Source organism: Schistocerca serialis, chromosome 1 (genome assembly GCF_023864345.2).
Source record: "Schistocerca serialis cubense isolate TAMUIC-IGC-003099 chromosome 1, iqSchSeri2.2, whole genome shotgun sequence".
Lineage (NCBI taxonomy): Eukaryota > Metazoa > Arthropoda > Insecta > Orthoptera > Acrididae > Schistocerca > Schistocerca serialis.
The window spans coordinates 988,463,086-988,482,188 of NC_064638.1; the positions used below are offsets into that span (position 1 = coordinate 988,463,086).

At 41.6% G+C, this 19,103-nt stretch overlaps 1 protein-coding gene and 1 non-coding gene across 2 annotated transcripts in view; one reads left to right on the top strand and one right to left on the bottom strand.

Moving 5' to 3' along the window:
- Window positions 1-19,103, top strand: part of LOC126454081 (discoidin domain-containing receptor tyrosine kinase B-like) — a 425,916-nt gene that overhangs the window by 59,758 nt on the left and 347,055 nt on the right. The window lies entirely within an intron of this gene.
- Trnap-cgg (transfer RNA proline (anticodon CGG)) lies at window positions 11,729-11,803 on the bottom strand. Its single transcript has one exon. It is a non-coding gene; the product is annotated as a tRNA-Pro (tRNA).

Consider the following 19,103-nt stretch of genomic DNA (forward strand, 5'->3'; position numbering starts at 1 on the left):
TTAACATTAGAGCACTGAAAAATGCACGTGTAGATTAAGGGAAAATTATCGGAGGATTACTGTGATAGATTATGCTTATAAACAACTGATCAGAATATACACCGAAGAGTAGAAAGAAAAATTGAAGTTGTTTAGGACGAGGAACAGTTTGCTTCATGAAGAAAAAAAGTAGCACAAAATCAATTCTGTTACTCCACTTAGCAATGGAAGGCAGACTGAACGAAAATCAGGAGACGTCCTAGCAGTTTCGGACATAGAGAAAGTCTTAATGTTACAAGGACTAACCAGTCCACAATTTTTAGAAAACTGATGCTAAACGACAGTGAGAGACAAATGCCAAACGACATTTCAAAACAAAAGTGGGGATACTTAAGGCAGTAATTCACATATGAAAAGTTTATGTTAAGAACAGAGGCCAGCCTATTGCCATTACTGTTCGACTAGTGTACCGAAGAAGTAGTAAACGATCCGCAGGAAACTTTCGGAAGAAGAGTAAAACTTCGAGAACAGGTGTCAGTACTAAGATCCACATACGACGTAGCCGGATATAAGACTTGGACAAAATTTGTAGCACGGAATACGACTAAAGGGCAAAAGCGAAGCCAAAAATGATGTCTTAGAAAAAAGAACGCCGATACGTTAACATCAAAATTGGGAACAACATAGTAGTGTACATAGTGCAGGATTTCAACGCTGTAGAAAAATAAGAAGGTCGAAACGAGGATGACAGCAGAAGTAGACTGATAGAGGCGGAGATAGCGGACCCAAAAAACGTATCACTACTGATGTTAGATGTTCATGTGGCACTGAGAAAGAAGCTCCTGAAAGTGTGCATTTGGATAGCTCCATTACACAGAACTAAAACCTAGACCACAGGAAATCCGAAGAAGAACCTGCAAATATTCGAAATCTAGTATATCGAAAAATGTCAAATATTAAAAGGATATATGAGATAAGAAGTCAATGGAAGATGCTTACCTTAAGAAGTGACAGGTTAGTGGAATATTTGCTACGGCATGGAGGTTTAGTTAATCTGGTGTTGGAAGGAGCTAGGACGAAAAATAGTGGGACCCGGCCAAGAGCAGATCACACAAAAAACACTGCAGAAGACGTTAAGAAAAATTCTTAGGTACAGATGATAAGATTAGCATAAGATAGCAAAATATGTGTACAGCATCAAACCAGCCGAAGCAATGAAGGCGTAAAGAAACGAAACTAGTCCTCGGCAGTCTTTCGTTTTCAGTCTTGCCCTGCCCCATAAGTTACGGTGGCCATGGTTTACGCAGAACGTTAAATTCTGCCCTTTACTTCTTTATAAAGCTTTTATAGAATAACAAGATTCTCCCGATGAAATCTCCGAAGGAGAAAACTTATCCAAGAGTTGCTCGAGACGACTCTGTCATTCTATTGATAACCGAATAGCATATATTCACAACGTTCTTAGAGAATACCTGTAGCGGTTTTTGTCTAAATATCATGTTTATAAAGGCACTATGAACAGTACTAACAGCACTGGCTGCTATCGTCGTCATACAGGAAAGCACGCAGATTTCATTTACGGTGTTAGCAATAGCTAGCGTCGTCGGATGTCAGATACGAGTAGTTTCCAACGGTGACGAGATACATTACGTTTATAGCAGTAGCCTAAATACAGGCTGTATTAGCTAACCTCATCGTTAGGTCTCTCTATGTGGCGACCTCTATGGTTTCTGGATAGCATCGCTGTCTTGTACAGAAGGTTGCTGGTTAGTAACAAGCTGGCAGTGGCCTTTAACCTTGCCGTTGTTATGTGACACTCCCCACTCGTTGCTGACACAGTGGCACAAAGAGTTGTATATGCGAGTGTCTCCTATCACTCAAAAGCATGTTAAACCAGGTGAACGGCTGCGTTGTAGCAAGCGGCATTTAAAATTTGAAAAATAGAATAAAAGTTTGAGCAATCACTGGACTGCGATAGCCAGCTTCATCAAAGCTCACACGAAAAATGTATATTATTGTCTGTTTCATCTGACTGAATCGTGTTTTTTGTTAATGATCTGCAACCAGAAAGCAATAACGACACAGCATGTTTGTGAGTGCCAACGGCCTTACCGCAGTGCTAACGCTGTTTCCCGTCAGATCACCAAAGTTAAGCACTGTCAGGCTTGCCTAGCACTTGAATGGGTGACCATCTCGGTCTGTCGGGTGCAGCTGGTAAGCGGGGTACACTCAGCTCCTGTGAGGCCAATTTAGGAGTTATTTGATTAAGAACTATTGGCTTCGGTCACTAAAACTAACAACGGCCGAGAGAGCGGTGTGGTGACATAAAAGAACTCCTCCCGAACAGGGCATGAAGGCCCAACGGTACCGACCGGCCATAGTGTCATCCTCAACACATAGGCGTCACTGGATGCGGATATTAAGGGGCAATGGTCAGCCAACCCCTCTCCCGGCGGTATGTCAGTTTCCGAGACCAGAGGTTTGTTGACCACATACCTCTTTATTTAAGCGTCCAGTTGTGGCAAGCAACTGAAGTTGACACGGCGGTCGGTATGTACGGTTGGACCTTTCGAGGCCTGTTGGGAAGGAATATAGAGTTTATGTTCTTGAGTAACACATACAAAAATCTTTTTCATAAGGATAATGAAAGATAGTAAAAGAAGTTCACGTAGTGTGGTCATAAGGGTATTTAATTGTTGGTTCAGTACATGGTTTATAGGGACCATATTGTCAGGTAAATCCGATGTCATATGTATCGAAAGTTACTCTTCCATGTGAGGCTGAGCATCAAGTGACTTTATGCAGTGTCGTCGAGATCATCCGACTGCTGCACGGAAGACCTGAGTTCGATTCCTGAAACTACATGACTTTGTTTTCTTGGTGTAAAGAATGGAATGGAAACGACTGAGCTTCATGTCAGTACTTGGCAAGCATTATTAGCTGAATGCGCGGAACCTATGTCGAAAGCTGATGTTAATGACGGTGAAAGCTGTGCGCCGATCACAAGCCCCTGCTCTTTGAAGACTACAGTTTAGACATGAACATAAACTTCCGCATAGATAACGCCAGTAACGCTTTCATAAAACTTAAGAAATCTCTCACAAGGACAGACCTAGACCGAAACCTGAGAGGCAGAATTGTAATATCTTATACTCGTGTGTTCTTCTGTAAGGCTCTTAAGGATTGAGATAAAATATGAGAATAGCAAGGAATACCGAGGCTTTTAAATATAGTTTTATCACAGAAGGCTTAAAATACCGTGGACAGCAATACTATCTGACATGGAAGTACTGTGAACACTACCCCAAATGTTCAAATGTGTGTGAAATCATATGGGACTTAACTGCCTCATCACTCCCTAAGCTTCCACACTACTTAACCTAAATTATCGTAAGGACAAACACACACACCCATGCCGGAGGGAGGACACGAACCTCCGCCGGAACCAGCAACAATAAACAAACAGCGAAAAATTTGAACAACGATTAAGAGAAGAAAAACTGCACACCTAGAACACGGAACACCAATCTTGTGGAAACACAAACGTATGCTACTAGAGTTGATAGTAAATGGTGAGACCGATGGTAGAAGAAGCAAAGGGAACAAATATGTATTGATTAGATTGTGTAAATCTGAAATTTCCTGAATCTGAATCATGAGATTCAGTGCTGAATTTAACGTATGTAACCGATTTACTAACTCTGTCATTTATTTAGGCCCTAGCAGTGAATCTATAGGTAGTGGAACTGACGTAATGCTGATCACGAAAATGGATTGAATGTCTATCGTAATAAACCACAAAGTACACTTAAATCTTGAGTTTATTGAAACAAATCAAAAACCTGAAGATATGAGTGTACTCTGTAGTTTATTACAAAAGACAATTGGAGTTTTACATTACTGTGATTCCGATCTTTAGTATAATGTACTTTCCGAAGAAAAATGCGAACTAAAACTCTGACCTGACGAAGTTACTAAATGAAGTTGAGTTGCTTAATAACCTCGCCTCTGACTTTATAAACTGATTTGCAGCCGGACTATGATGATCACCGTGACTGTTTTGTCTACAATAAGAACCTAAGAATCCCAAAGATATAAGGAAGCACTGTCGAATATAAGACAGTCATACCTATCTTGAGTTTGAAGTACAATACTCTTGCTTGACCTAATTGCCAGAGCTGTAAGCTACGCTTACGATAATCTTAAGTGTAATGTGAGCAGAGTAGGGATGGTGACACCTTGGATCCACAATAAGAAGTTCAGCACTACAGTTGTGTGGCTGAGGACTGAAACTTTGGACCCCAGAGGACTGCACCTCTTGAGAGCATAGCCGCAACTCTTGCCATCGTCTCCTGTCCGCGACTTGTCTTCATCTTATATTTTCTAAGTCTCCAAAAATAAGCTTTCTACTTTCTTCCTGCCAACAAAATGCGTACACGAGTCCCCTCGACAGCTAATACAGGCTGCCAATGGCATAACTGTGTCTTTGATAAAATATCACACCAAGGAACGGGGGAACATCAACAAGCCAATGAATTAAATTACAAGCCTTCTTTTCAAAAAAAAAAATGAAAATAAATAAAAATTACACCACAATCAGTGCTCTTTAGGCCGCCTGCTAGCCTTGCATTACAGGCCTTCTGAAAACGTTAAAAAACTGTCTACGAGTCTAGGCGCTGACGTCGTTGAGACTTCTGAACGTGAGGTAGGTCAGGGCTGTTTTGTCATGTGTTTTTGAAAATGCATTAGATGTTTTTCTGCTCATGTATTTCTTTTAACAAGCTCCTACCCCCTACCGCCTACTGACTGAGTTCGATCTTCAGGAAAGAAGCCTTTCTTATCTTGGCTGCCGTGCTAACTCATCTTTTGACAAAGTGACTTTCACCCCCAAACATGCCGAGGATGCTACAACTGCACTTCTTCGCCTTGTGTTTCTACGAAGGCTGGTATGCCGACAGCTCCGTGGCTCGTTTTGCCAGACCTTGGGAAATCTCGCCTGTCTCACTTTCACGTCACTTTTCACTTCCAAAAACTCGCCCATAAGGCAAACTGATATAACCGATATCATGTTAGATTACAGAAGGTTAAGAAGAGGAAGTGAAATCAGCTCATACAATTACTGTGATATCATGATTCCCTTTAAACTAATTCAGTTCCCCTCCAGTTGCACAATTAAAAGTGGATAACTGAACAGAGGCGAGCCAAACTGCTTGCCACAGTTTTAGGTAAAGTAAATCAGTGGGCAGGACTACAAAGTGCATATACCATATCTCATAGAACAGAAATGCATGGAGTGGTCGCCAACGACATTTAAACGTCTGGCTTGGTAGCTGCGTGGGCTCCACGGCCTATTGCTAAGCAAAGGGGCCCAGGTTTGACTCCAGGTTGGATTAGAGATTTCTCCGATTAGGGACTGGTTGTTGTCGTGTCCGTACAATCGTATCATCTTAATTGACATTACACTGTTAAGTTGGCCGAATCATAGTAAGGAAGAAGAAAAAAATCGCCTGATGGATAAGCAGAAGAACAAGAAAAAGAGCAAGAAGCTGTGGCCACCTCTCAATTTCTCTACATCATATAATAGTATGGAACACCTTCAACAATCCCTTTGATGTTCTCTCAAACCTTCAGTCAGAAGGATGGTCATACAAAAACTTTACCTCAAGTGTCTTTCCCCCACATTGGAATTTAGTTGCGGTCTAACTGATTTATCTGAAATTCTTACTGAATAGCAATCTTAATAGGCGGTTGTTTATTTCGGGGAAAACCTGGGATTGCTATTGATGCTGCGGTGACAGAGCTGAAGTATTAAGTAAGCACTCTACTTTCAGAGACGTATAAAATTCTGCTCTGTTTTAATTGTTACAAAGATAACAGTGATGTCAAATCATCTGTGTCCGACACTTCAGTAATCTCGAGTCCCTTTGTTCATCTGCAAGTTACATGATGTAGTGTCAAAAAACGTGACCGCCGTTCTCGCTCTCTGCATTACGGTTGTTGTGACATGAGTGGAAATTTCATGTGTTTCAACTCCGGAACAATCTCTGCCCATCGCAAAACCATTGCAGCCATTGAAACCAGAACAGCCACGTTCATATTTGGAGATAACCACGCGCCCTGTATGTGTGTGTGTGTGGGGGGGGGGAGGGGCACACATTGTCTCGTTTGAACCACCAGGGAGTGGCGGCACGCGCTGCGCGTTTGACTCTGCACTTTCGCGGCAGCCGCTAAAGACAACAACCGGCCGGCGCCCCCCACCGGCAGAGTCCGCGTATGACTGCGGTGGGCGGTCGCCGATCGATGTTTCCAATTAACCGAGTCGCGGTGGTGGCGCGTGCCCAGCACAATGGGACGCTTTGCTGGCGTCAGCGGCGGCCGTGCCCAGCGGGTTATCGGGCCAGCCGCGGATCCGTTACACTGCACGCTCCTGCTTACCGGCGCAGGGGCTGCGGCGCGGCTGTATGTAACATGAACCCTCTTCCTGTCGAACTGCTTAGGTAGACCACATGGGAACACGGGCCACAGGCCTCTAACCTCAACATACGAGGGTTGCCACAATTTATATCATCAGGTTTGATCTCATACTTAAAACGTCGAGAGCTTCCGATAAATAATTATTTACACAGAGGTAACAAAAGTCCTTGCATAGCGATATGCAGATTAACAGATGGTGGTAGTATGGCATACGTGTGTTATAAAAGGATAAGACATTGACGGAGTTGTTATTTATATTCAGGTAACTCATGTGAAAAGGTGTCCGATGTGATAATGGCCGTAGGACGGGAATTAACTCAACGAGGAATGCTAATTGGAGCTATATGCAAGTAGTAGTAGTATGGTATTCTGCCTTACAGTAGGTCTTGTCACGGGTTAAGCCTCTACCACTTTTGTCTGTCCATAGCCAGTCTCTTCATTTCTGAATATTTGTGTCCTCTGATATTTTCCAGCATTTGATATCTTCTTTTTCCTCTTCCCCTTTTCTCCTCCAGCATTCCTTTTATTCATTCCTTCAATAAACAGTCCCTCCTCAAACAATGTGCAATCCAGTTCCGTTTTCTCTTTCTAATAACTTTCAGCATATTTCTTTCTTCTTCAACTCTTCTTAATACTTCTTCATTCCTTACTCGGTCTTCCCATTTCACTTTTTCCATTCTTCCCCATATCCACATCTCTAGTGCCTCCAGTCTTCTTTCATCTTCCTTCCTCAATGTCCAGGTCTCTGCACCATACAGTGTAACGCTCCAGATGTAACATTTGGCAAGTCTTTCCTTCATATCTTTTTTTAGTGGTCCGTAAAGTAATTTCTGTTTCCTCTTCAACCCTTCTTTTGTCATTAAAAGTATTTTCCTAATTTCTGTTGACCAATACATATGATCCATTATTACGCTTCGCAAGTAATTGAAGTTATTCACTTGCTCTATATCCTCTCCCCTTATTTTCATATGGCATTTTCTCCCCTTTTCTCCAGTTGCCTTGCTTTCGTTTCCTTCTTGTTAGTCTTCATTCCATATTCGTTCCATCTCTCTTACACTCTGCCGGCCGGTGTGGCCGTGCGGTTCTAGGCGCTTCAGTCTGGAGCCGCGTGACCGCTACGGTCGCAGGTTCGAATCCTGCCTCGGCCATGGATGTGTGTGATGTTCTCAGGTTACTTAGGTTTAAGTAGTTCTAAGTTCTACGGGACTGATGACCACATATGTTAAGTCCCATAGTGCTCAGAGCCATTTTCTCTTACTCACTCTGCCATCACAACCATGTCGTCTGCAAATCTTATACATTTCGCTCTCCGACCCCCTACACAATATCCTCTCCTCCCATCAAAACCTTCATTAATAATTTCCTCGAGATAATTATTAAACAGTGTTGGCGATTAGTAACAACCGTGTCTTACGCCTTTTCCTAGTTCAATTTCTTCACTCATCGCACCCCTTTCTTACTCATGCTCTCTGGTTCAAACACAAATTTCTAATTAGCCGTCTATCCCTCCAGTCAACTCCATGCTTCCTTAGAATTTCGATCAATTTGTCCCATTTGACACAGTCAAAAGCCATCTCAAGATCAATGAACACAACATACACCTTCCTTTTCTTCTCCATGTAGCTCTCCCCTATCTCTCTCAGGAACCCAGTGGCATCCCTCGTTCCCACTCCTCGCCTGAAATAAAAGTGTTCATCTTCTATAACGCAATTCCGGTTTCCATATAGCCTTCTGTTGAGCACCCTCAGCAAGATTTTGGCTGCTTGCGATATCAGGCTCACTGTTCTATTTTCTCACACTTTTTGCTGTTCTTTTTCTTTTCTATAGGTTAAGATACTTTCTGTGAAGTTCTTCTGCCATTTTCCTGTGATGTATATTTGATTACACAATTCAGTCAACTCCATTTTCCATTCTTTCTCGATAAGATACTTTATGTAAAGTCATTTAGCCATTTTCCTGTCATTTATATTTGATTACTCAATTAAATAAACTCCCTTTTCCCTTCTTTCTCCAATGACTTTAATGGATCCGCAGGAATCTCATCAATTCCCATTGTCTTTCCATTTTTCATTTCATTCATAGGTGCTTCAATCTCACTAGCTAGTATTGCATTTCCATTGTCATCAACTGCAACTTTATCTTCTTTTTCCATCCCCAGCTCTTCTCCACTTGGTCGGCTGTCTGCAGCGTATAACCATTCTATATATTCTTCCCTTCGTCTCATTCTTTCTCGGGGTTCACTCACAATTTTACCGTCTGCTGCCTCTACTTACTTTAGTCCATTGTTTGTTTCTCTTTTCCCTGAATGTCAAATCCATTGCTTCTTTGTACATGAAATCATATTTTACTTATTTCTCTAATTTCTCTATCTTGCCACACTTTTCGGTCAGCCATTTCTCGTTCGCTTTTTCTGTCTCCCTTCTTAAATCATTTTTTAACCTCCTGTAGTTGCACTTCCCTTCTTCTGTGTTTTCAGTTTTCCATCTCCTGCGGTCATCCATTTTGGTTATCATATCTGGTGTTACTCACTCTTTCTTTACTTTTTTATTCTCCTTGACTCCAAGCTTTTCCTTAGCTGCGTTTTTGATCCCGTTTTTAAAACGATCGCATCTTCCTTCTGTGCATTCCGTTTCCTGTCCTTGCATTATGATTACACAATATGCATTCTCTAATTTTTCACAATTGCCTTTGTCTGTCAGTTTCTCAAAGTTAATGTGCCCTCTCTTCTGTCCTTTCCAGGTTCTTTCCAATTTAACTAGAACCTCAGCAACTAGTAATACAATGATCTGAATAAACATCTGCATGCACGGGACATTCCATTTTGGAAATCGTAAGGGAGTACAATATTCTCATATCCACAGCGTCTAGAGCGCGCCGAGAATACCAAATTTCAGACATTACCTGTCACCATAGATAATGCAGTGGTCGATGGCCTTTACTTAACGCCCGAGAGCAGCGGAGTTTGTATAGAGCTATCAGTGCTAACAGACAAGCAACAATGGGTGAAATAACCGCAGAAATCAATGTGGGACGTACGACGATTGTAACCTTTTGGATAGTGAGGCGAAATTCGGCGTTAATGGGCTAACAGCACAACATAGCCTTCAGCGCTTCTCCTGCACTCGTGACCATATTGGTAGAATTGTAGATGACTGGAAAAGCGTGGCCTGGTAAGAGGAGTCCTGATTTCAGTAGGTAAGAGATTATGGTAGCGTTCGAGTGTGGTGCAGACCCCACGAAATCGTGGACCCTAGTTGTCAACAATGCACTGTGCAAGCTGGTGGTGGTTCCATAGTAGCGTGGGCTGTATTTACATGGAATTGAGTGGGTCCTCTTGTCTAACTGAACAGGTCATTGACTGGAAACGTTTATGTTTGGTTTCCTGGGAATCATTTGCAGCCATTCATGCACTTCTTGTTCACAAACGAAGATGCACCATGTCAGGACATAACTGCTCTCGATTGGTTTGAAGAACATTCAAGCGAATGATACTGTTAGACGGATCTCTCGATATGAATCCCATCAAATTTGTATGGGACGTGATCGTGAGATCAGTTCGTGCATAAAATCCTGCACAGGAAACACTGTCGTAACTATGGGCGATTGTAGAGGCAGTATGGTTCAATGTCTCTGCAGGGAATTTCTTGGGTCCATGACACATAGACTTGCTGCACTACGTCGGGCAAAAGATATTACTAGGTAGCCTATAACTTTTCTCATCTAAGTGTGTTTACTACTGCTTTGGGTCTTCAGGTATCAAAACAAATTACAATACCCTTAATGGTAATATAACAGTTCTACACATACTGCATCTTTGCTGAGCACTTCAACAAGTCGATAATTAGATGTACACACACAGTTAATTCTCATCTTCTGTTTTGATAAATTTCCACCTTTTCGTCTGTATTTGAAAAACTTTCTACGACTCGGAGTATGGTAGCATAAATTTTAATGTTAACGATTACATATGCAGAGATGCATGATGGATATCACTGGGAAGTCTTTAATTTTGGCTATCCCTCCGTTCGTCTAAACTATCATAAGCTGATTTTAGGATGGTCTCTTAAGTGTGTCTACAGCCAATTTCTTTTTCACATTTTTCCTCGGTCTAAAATTACCACGACATCAGTGGGAGCTTGATATGTAAACTCTTTTCTCTTTTTCCTCACACGACCAGCAATCACGTTTAATCACTCATTGTACACAGATGATCAGTCACTCCCCCTAGATAGCCTTTCATAATAAGGTAACTGTTGGTGTAATCTTCAGTCCGAGGACTGGTTTGATATAGCTCTTCATGCTTGTCTCTGTGTGACTACTGCCGTCAGATCCATCCATCTAATCTTCAGTACTTATTTCAAAAATCGCTACTACTCTATCCTTGAGTGAACTGTTTACAACCGAAATTTTACTTTTGTTTAGAAGACCATGCTTCAGCTAAATACCTTCGTAAGTGACGTCCGAGCATTTAAATTTGTGTTGTGTGATTGACCTTGCGCGAGTCGATATGAAATCGAAAGCATGATATCATTCTTTTCTCGTGCAGCTAAGCAATGGCTTCCTTTGCCTCCCACTAGGAAGTATGTGCGCGCTCTATCTCGCCAACTTAACTGGCGATGCGTGTGGGATTGTCTCAGTCGTTTAACAATGATATCTGCAGAATGGCCATACAAGGACAACTGCCCTTAGTTATGTGGGGCATGGACGCTATCAGTTGAACATCATCTTGAGTGGGTGTGTGTGATCCTCGATTCTATCTACATTTACGCGCCCAAGACCACGTTGCTCGAATATGGTGACAGACGCCTGGAAAACAGGTGTACTATTTGGTATTTGCAGAATTCACGGGCAAAGTTGATTACTGAGTAGTAGTCATCGGCGCTTGTTGGACTTGTCTGGTGAGTCCCTTAGTGCGTGGAGCCGCCAGTGGTGTCATAATGCTCTTCATACTACATATGTGTTTTGGTTTGAGTTAACTCCCACTTTATTTAGAGAGTTTACTGGTTTCCATTTGGCCAAATGACATTGCTAAAATTCTTTATTGGGTTTGAGGCTTATTGTTAATTTATCAGTATTATTTTTTCTGGTTTTGTGCAGTTTATTTTGTGCTCAGGGTTAAAGCAAATTGTATTTTAATATCTGCTGTTTTAGATAAATCGATCTGTAAAGTATTGTTTAAATTACATATACGCATTCGTTTATAGAATTAGCCTGAGTTATTAGCATTCTATTTAAAGAGTTCCAATACTGAAACTTCCTGGCAGATTAAAACTGTGTGCCCGACCGAGACTCGAACTCGGGGCCTTTGCCTTCCGCGGGCAAGTGCTCTACCAACTGAGCTACCGAAGCACGACTCACGGCCGATACTCACAGCTTTACTTCTGCCAGTACCTCGTCTCCTACTTTCCAAACTTTACAGAAGCTCTCCTGCGAACCTTGCAGAACTAGCACTCCTGAAAGAAAGGATATTGCGGAGACATGGCTTAGCCACAGCCTGGGGAATGTTTCCAGAATGAGATTTTCACTTCACCGGAGTGTGCGCTGATATGAAACTTCCTGGCAGATTAAAACTGTGTGCCCGACGGAGACTCGAACTCGGGGCCTTTGCAAAAGGCAAAGGTCCCGAGTTCGAGTCTCAGTCGGGCACACAGTTTTAATCTGCCAGGAAGTTTCATATCAGCGCACACTCCGCTGCAGAGTGAAAATCTCATTCTAGTTCCAATACTATTTCTCTTATTTACCTGAAGGCCTTACTTTATATTGTTTCTAGCTGCTCATTAATCATTTTGATCCGCTGTGCTTATGTGTTTTAACTTGATGTACTTTTTGGAACATGTGTTAACTTAAATCTCTTCTGTGTGTTCTATTAGTGACTAAGTTCGTACTATGCGGCACTGAAATTATTTTTTAGGTCGAAGCTCTTCACATTATCATGCTCTCAACTACATCTAAAAATTTCTCGAATTTCAAGTATTAAATGTTCATTGCTCAGTTTCGTACTGCCATATGACACTGCTAAATTTCACAATTTTTCAAATAAATTGGTCATTTATGGGTGAAGCGTAGTTTTTCTGCGACCTGGTGGCTTAACGCTCGCAGCTCCTCGCTTGTTAAAGTATTACAGTAATAAGAAATTTATATTTTGAGAAGTGCATTTGTTACTGTTGCCAATATGCATTTTATATCCTCTCTGCTTCGGCCACCGGCACTTGCTTTGCTGCCGAAATTAGAATAATTATTAGTGGCAATTACAAACGTCACTAGTTACTTACAGTGTCTCATATACCAGTCAAATTCCGTATTATCGCCTGAATCATTTGGACTACATTCTATTTTTCTTTACGTTTATTTATATTCATGTTACAAATTCCATCAATCCCACCCACTTCGAAATCTTGAGTGGGAATCCCCGTTTTTTATAGCAGATTACGATTCTACTGAAAAATATTTTGTCTGAACCATTTTCTTCAGTGGGTACACAGTCGTAATTTATGGCATCTACTCAATGGCACTTGAATATCCAATGGCATGTGGGATCAAACCTCCACACTGCGAGTGTACGATAGGACAGCATTTCATAATTTCTAATTGGAAACCCCATTCGTACCGTTGTATTCCTCCGACATATCGAACTTGAGACTACTCAATGCGCCATTGTGGCCGTGGCTCGAGGCTAACGTACTCTACTTTTCCAATTAGAATAATAGTTCAAACGCAGTACCGCCAACTTCAATACGTCTTCACGGCCTGTTGGCGCTTGCTGGTACATCTTATCTTTTAAATACCCCACAGAAAGAAATCCTGCGAGGTCAACTCTGGTCACCTAGTGGGACAATTAATAAAGCCACCTCTGCCGATCCATTGGCTATTCAAGGGTCATTCAGTATCATGTCGTAAATTACGATTGCGTAACCATTTCTAGATTCCTCCGATTACAGCTCCATCAGTGGCGAAAAAAAGAAAATGCTTCGGACGAAATGTATGTAGATTTTGCGGTAGATTAGAATGTGCACTAAGAAACGGGAATTCCCAAGGAAGATTTCGAAGTTGCCCCCCGCCACCCACTCACGGGGTGAGGTGACGGATCGAGTGCGGTGTCGTTGGATGAACAACCCCCCCCCCCCCCCCCACCCCGAGACAAAGAAACTGGAATTATAATTTTCTCTGATCACATATGTAGTTTTCGAGGTACTTCAAGTCTTCAGTCAAAATTAACACCCTGTGCATTCTATACCCGTCCCATTATCGGTGTGGTCAGCGTGTCTGACTGCCATGCTGTGGGCCTGGGTTCGTTTCCCGGCCGCGTTGGAGATTTTCTCCACTCGGGGTCTGGGTGTTGTGATGTTTTTATAGTCATCTCATCATCACAGAAACGCAAGTCGCCCAGTGTGGCGTCAGCTGATAAGACCTGCAACTCTGCAGCCCAACTTCCCTGGATGGGAGCTCCCGGCCTTCAGTTCCATACGATCATTTCATTTTTATAAATTCTGTTACCCTTTCGGCTTTGTGTTTCTGCTACGTATTCACTTACTTTTCCTACAGGAGCTTACCGTTTCTCCAAAATTTTCTTCAATTTTCTTGTATGTCGCATCTTATCTTGGTGCATGTTTTTACAGATTTGCATTTCCACTCTACCCATTTCTTCAGTCTCATATCGTACTTACTACCAATCTCATATCTTAGATGTCTGCATTCCCTTTTTCTTGCGTTATTCACTGCATTTTCTATACATTCTCCTTATTCAGATTCAGGATTTCCGGTTTTCGTACTAGGAAATAATTTTGTATTTATTTTTATCTACTTCATTCTTTGCTGCCTTCCTTATTCGTCCCTGAAGTAAGTCAACAGTGCTCTAACACTTCTTTTGAAACACTCCACTATCAGTGGTTCTTTCAGTTTATCGAGATATCATGTCATTTTTCCTACATTTCAGCAATTTCTGCAAAATGAGGTGCACTTAATGACCGGTAACTTATGATGAGAATTCATAGCTGCATCAATTTACGTAAAAAAACAAACTATTACAGTACTTGATTATTTTATTATAAGTAAACTTCAGGTATGATTTACATGGCAATGGACATTAATACGAAAACATATGGCTGTAGAAACGTGTAAACAGTATGCGAATAGAGAACATGCGGTTACTCCTCGTTGATGTTGGAATCATCGAGCTGTTTACCGTTGTGGAGACTCTGTGTGGTATGGTTGCTGACTGTACAACATCAAAGAAATAGAAATTTTCCATTCCAAAAAGTCGGTACCAGAGGTATGATCTGGACTTCAGTACATTTACATGCAGTTCTACTTATTATAAGATTTATTTGATCTATGACTGCGTAAGACTGAACTCATTCCGGTATGAAATTTAAGTAGCTTTACGCAGTCATCCTTGTACCATTACATCATGTTCACGATAACGTGAACATGTTGTTGTTGTTGTTGTGGTCTTCAGTCCTGAGACTGGTTTGATGCAGCTCTCCATGCTACTCTATCCTGTGCAAGCTTTTTCATCTCCCAGTACCTACTGCAACCTACATGCTTCTGAATCTGCTTAGTGTATTCATCTCTTGGTCTCCCTCTACGATTTTTACCCTCCACGCTGCCCTCCAATACTAAATTGGTGATCCCTTGATGCCTCAGAACACGTCCTACCAACCGATCCCTTCTTCTGGTCAAGTTAGCCACAAACTTCTCTTCTCCCCAATCCTATTCAATACTTCCTCATTAGTTATGTGATCTACCCATCTAATCTTCAGCATTCTTCTGTAGCACAACATTTCGAAAGCTTCTATTCTCTTCTTGTTCAAACTATTTATCGTACATGTTTCACTTCCATTCATGGCTACACTCCATACCAATACTTTCAGAAATGATTTCCTGACACTTAAATCAATACTGGATGTTAACAAATTTCTCTTCTTCAGAAACGCTTTCCTTGCCATTGCCAGCCTACATTTTATATCCTCTCTACTTCGACCATCATCAGTTATTTTGCTCCCCAAATAGCAAAACTCCTTTACTACTTTAAGTGCCTCATTTCCTAATCTAATTCCCTCAGCATCACCCGACTTAATTAGACTACATTCCATTATCCTTGTTTTGCCTTTGTTGATATTCATCTTATATCCTCCTTTCAAGACACTGTCCATTCCATTCAACTGCTCTTCCAAGTCCTTTGCTGTCTCTGACAGAATTACAATGTCATCGGCGAACCTCAAAGTTTTTATTTCTTCTCCATGAATTTTAATACCTACTCCGAATTTTCCTTTTGTTTCCTTTACTGCTTGCTCAATATACAGATTGAACAACATCGGGGAGAGGCTACAACCCTGTCTTACTCCCTTCCCAACCACTGCTTCCCTTTCATGTCCCTCGACTCTTATAACTGCCATCTGGTTTCTGAACAAATTGTAAATAGCCTTTCGCTCCCTGTATTTTATCCCTGTCACCTTTAGAATTTGAAAGAGAGTATTCCAGTCAACATTGTCAAAAGCTTTCTCTAAGTCTACAAATGCTAGAAACGTAGGTTTGCCTTTCCTTAATCTTTCTTCTAAGATAAGTCGTAAGGTCAGTATTGCCTCACGTGTTCCAGTGTTTCTACGGAATCCAAACTGATCTTCCCCGAGGTTGGCTTCTACTAGTTTTTCCATTCGTCTGAAAAGAATTCGTGTTAGTATTTTGCAGCTGTGACTTATTAAGCTGATAGTTCGGTAATTTTCACATCTGTCAACACCTGCTTTCTTTGGGATTGGAATTATTATATTCTTCTTGAAGTCTGTGAGTATTTCGCCTGTTTCATACATCTTGCTGACCAGATGGTAGAGTTTTGTCAGGACTGGCTCTCCCACGGCCGTCAGTAGTTCCAATGGAATATTGTCTACTCCGGGGGCCTTGTTTCGACTCAGGTCTTTCAGTGCTCTGTCAAACTCTTCACGCAGTATCATATCTCCCATTTCATCTTCATCTACATCCTCTTCTATTTCCATAATATTGTCCTCAAGTACATCGCCCTTGTATAGACCCTCTATATACTCCTTCCACCTTTCTGCTTTCCCTTCTTTGCTTAGAACTGGGTTTCCATCTGAGCTCTTGATATTCATACAAGTGGTTCTCTTATCTCCAAAGGTCTCTTTAATTTTCCTGTAGGCGGTATCTATCTTACCTCTAGTGAGATAGCCCTCTACATCCTTACATTTGTCCTCTAGCCATCCCTGCTTAGCCATTTTGCACTTCCTGTCGATCTCATTTTTGAGACGTTTGTATTCCTTTCTGCCTGTTTCATTTACTGCATTTTTATATTTTCTCCTTTCATCAATTAAATTAAATATTTCTTCTGTTACCCAAGGATTTCTACTAGCCCTCGTCTTTTTACCTACTTGATCCTCTGCTGCCTTCACTACTTCATCCCTCAAAGCTACCCATTCTTCTTCTGCTGTATTTATTTCCCCCATTCCTGTCAATTGCTCCTTTATGCTCTCCCTGAATCTCTGTACAACCTCTGGTTCTTTTAGTTTATCCAGGTCCCATCTCATTAAATTCCCACCTTTTTGCAGTTTCTTCAGTTTTAATCTACAGTTCATAACCAATAGATTGTGGTCAGAGTCCACATCTGCCCCTGGAAATGTCTTACAATTTAAAACCTGGTTCCTAAATCTCTGTCTTACCATTATATAATCTATCTGATACCTTTTAGTATCTCCAGGGTTCTTCCATGTATACAACCTTCTTTCATGATTCTTAAACCAAGTGTTAGTTATGATTATGATGTGCTCTGTGCAAAATTCGACCAGGCGGCTTCCTCTTTCATTTCTGTCCCCCAATCCATATTCACCTACTATGTTTCCTTCTCTCCCTTTTCCTACACTCGAATTCCAGTCACCCATGACTATTAAATTTTCGTCTCCCTTCACAATCTGAATAATTTCTTTTATTTCATCATACATTTCTTCAATTTCTTCGTCATCTGCAGAGCTAGTTGGCATATAAACTTGTACTACTGTAGTAGGCGTGGGCTTCGTATCTATCTTGGCCACAATAATGCGTTCACTATGCTGTTTGTAGTAGCTTACCCGCATTCCTATTTTCCTATTCATTATTAAACCTACTCCTGCATTACCCCTATTTGATTTTGTGTTTATAACCCTGTAGTCACCTGACCAGAAGTCTTGTTCCTCCTGCCACCGAACTTCACTAATTCCCACTATATCTAACTTCAACCTATCCATTTCTCTTTTTAAATTTTCTAACCTACCTGCCCGATTAAGGGATCTGACATTCCACGCTCCGATCCGTAGAACGCCAGTTTTCTTTCTCCTGATAACGACATCCTCTTGAGTAGTCCCCGCCCGGAGATCCGAATGGGGGACTATTTTATCTCCGGAATATTTTACCCAAGAGGACGCCATCATCATGTAATCATACAGTAAAGCTGCATGCCCTCGGGAAACATTACGGCTGTAGTTTCCCCTTGCTTTCAGCCGTTCGCAGTACCAGCACAGCAAGGCCGTTTTGATTATTGTTACAAGGCCAGATCAGTCAAACATCCAGACTGTTGCCCTTGCAACTACTGAAAAGGCTGCTGCCCCTCTTCAGGAACCACACGTTTGTCTGGCCTCTCAACAGATACCCCTCCGTTGTGGTTGCACCTACGGTACGGCTATCTGTATCGCTGAGGCACGCAAGCCTCCCCACCAACGGCAAGGTCCATGGTTCATGGGGAATTTCAGAAATACACCGACCTGACCCAGAATGGAGCGGTGAGTGAGATCTTAAGAGCTGAAAGTTTCTATTCTGTTAATTAAATTGTGAATTAATGCGAGGCCACGACAAACTTACACTTCTATGGTAAGTTAATAAAACCAAATCGTAGTAATAAAAGAAGAGTGAAGGCAATTAATTGTTGCTATCACAGAACAACAAGTAAAGCTAAACCATACCGATACGAGATGAGCGAATGCAATGCTCGTTGCTTCCATAAAATAGTAAGTAATTTATCATTGTATTTGGTCATCTGTGTACAATTAAAACGCCGACACGGTGAAGTTAACCAGATGGGTATGCAACATGTTGTATTTATTTTAATCGGCTACCTAACAAAGAAAAGATGTAGAACAGGTTAAAGGAACTTAAATTTTAAGTCAAGTCTCCGCATAATAGGAGTTAATTGGGTGGGTATACTTCATGACTTTAACAACAGCTTAATAAAGAGCCAAGCTATAGAAATATTCATTTGAATTGGACAAGAATGATGTTAACGTAATGGGAGGTACAAAATTCAGCTTGTAGACTGGTTGGGGAAGAAAGCACAATGATGCTTGCCTGTGTACCTTGCAAATTCAGAGTTAAAGAATAAACAATACAGTTCACAATAAATGAAATCGTCAAGACAAGTTGATTATTAAAAACACCCATTTCTTCAAGAACAGCAAATTGTGCTGAACAGCGCCAGATGGTCGCTAGGACGTAATCCCTCAAAATAGCCTCCCCAGACAGTATCCGGCCGTTGATTACGTCTCACTTCCTTGTTGCTGCTTTTCAGTTTCCCATTTCAGAAAACTCAACGACGGAGAGGGGGAGGGGGGGGGGGGAGAGTACGACCGACGATGACGGCTCTTGCTGTTGTCAAAGTTACGGGTAAAAAATGCTGG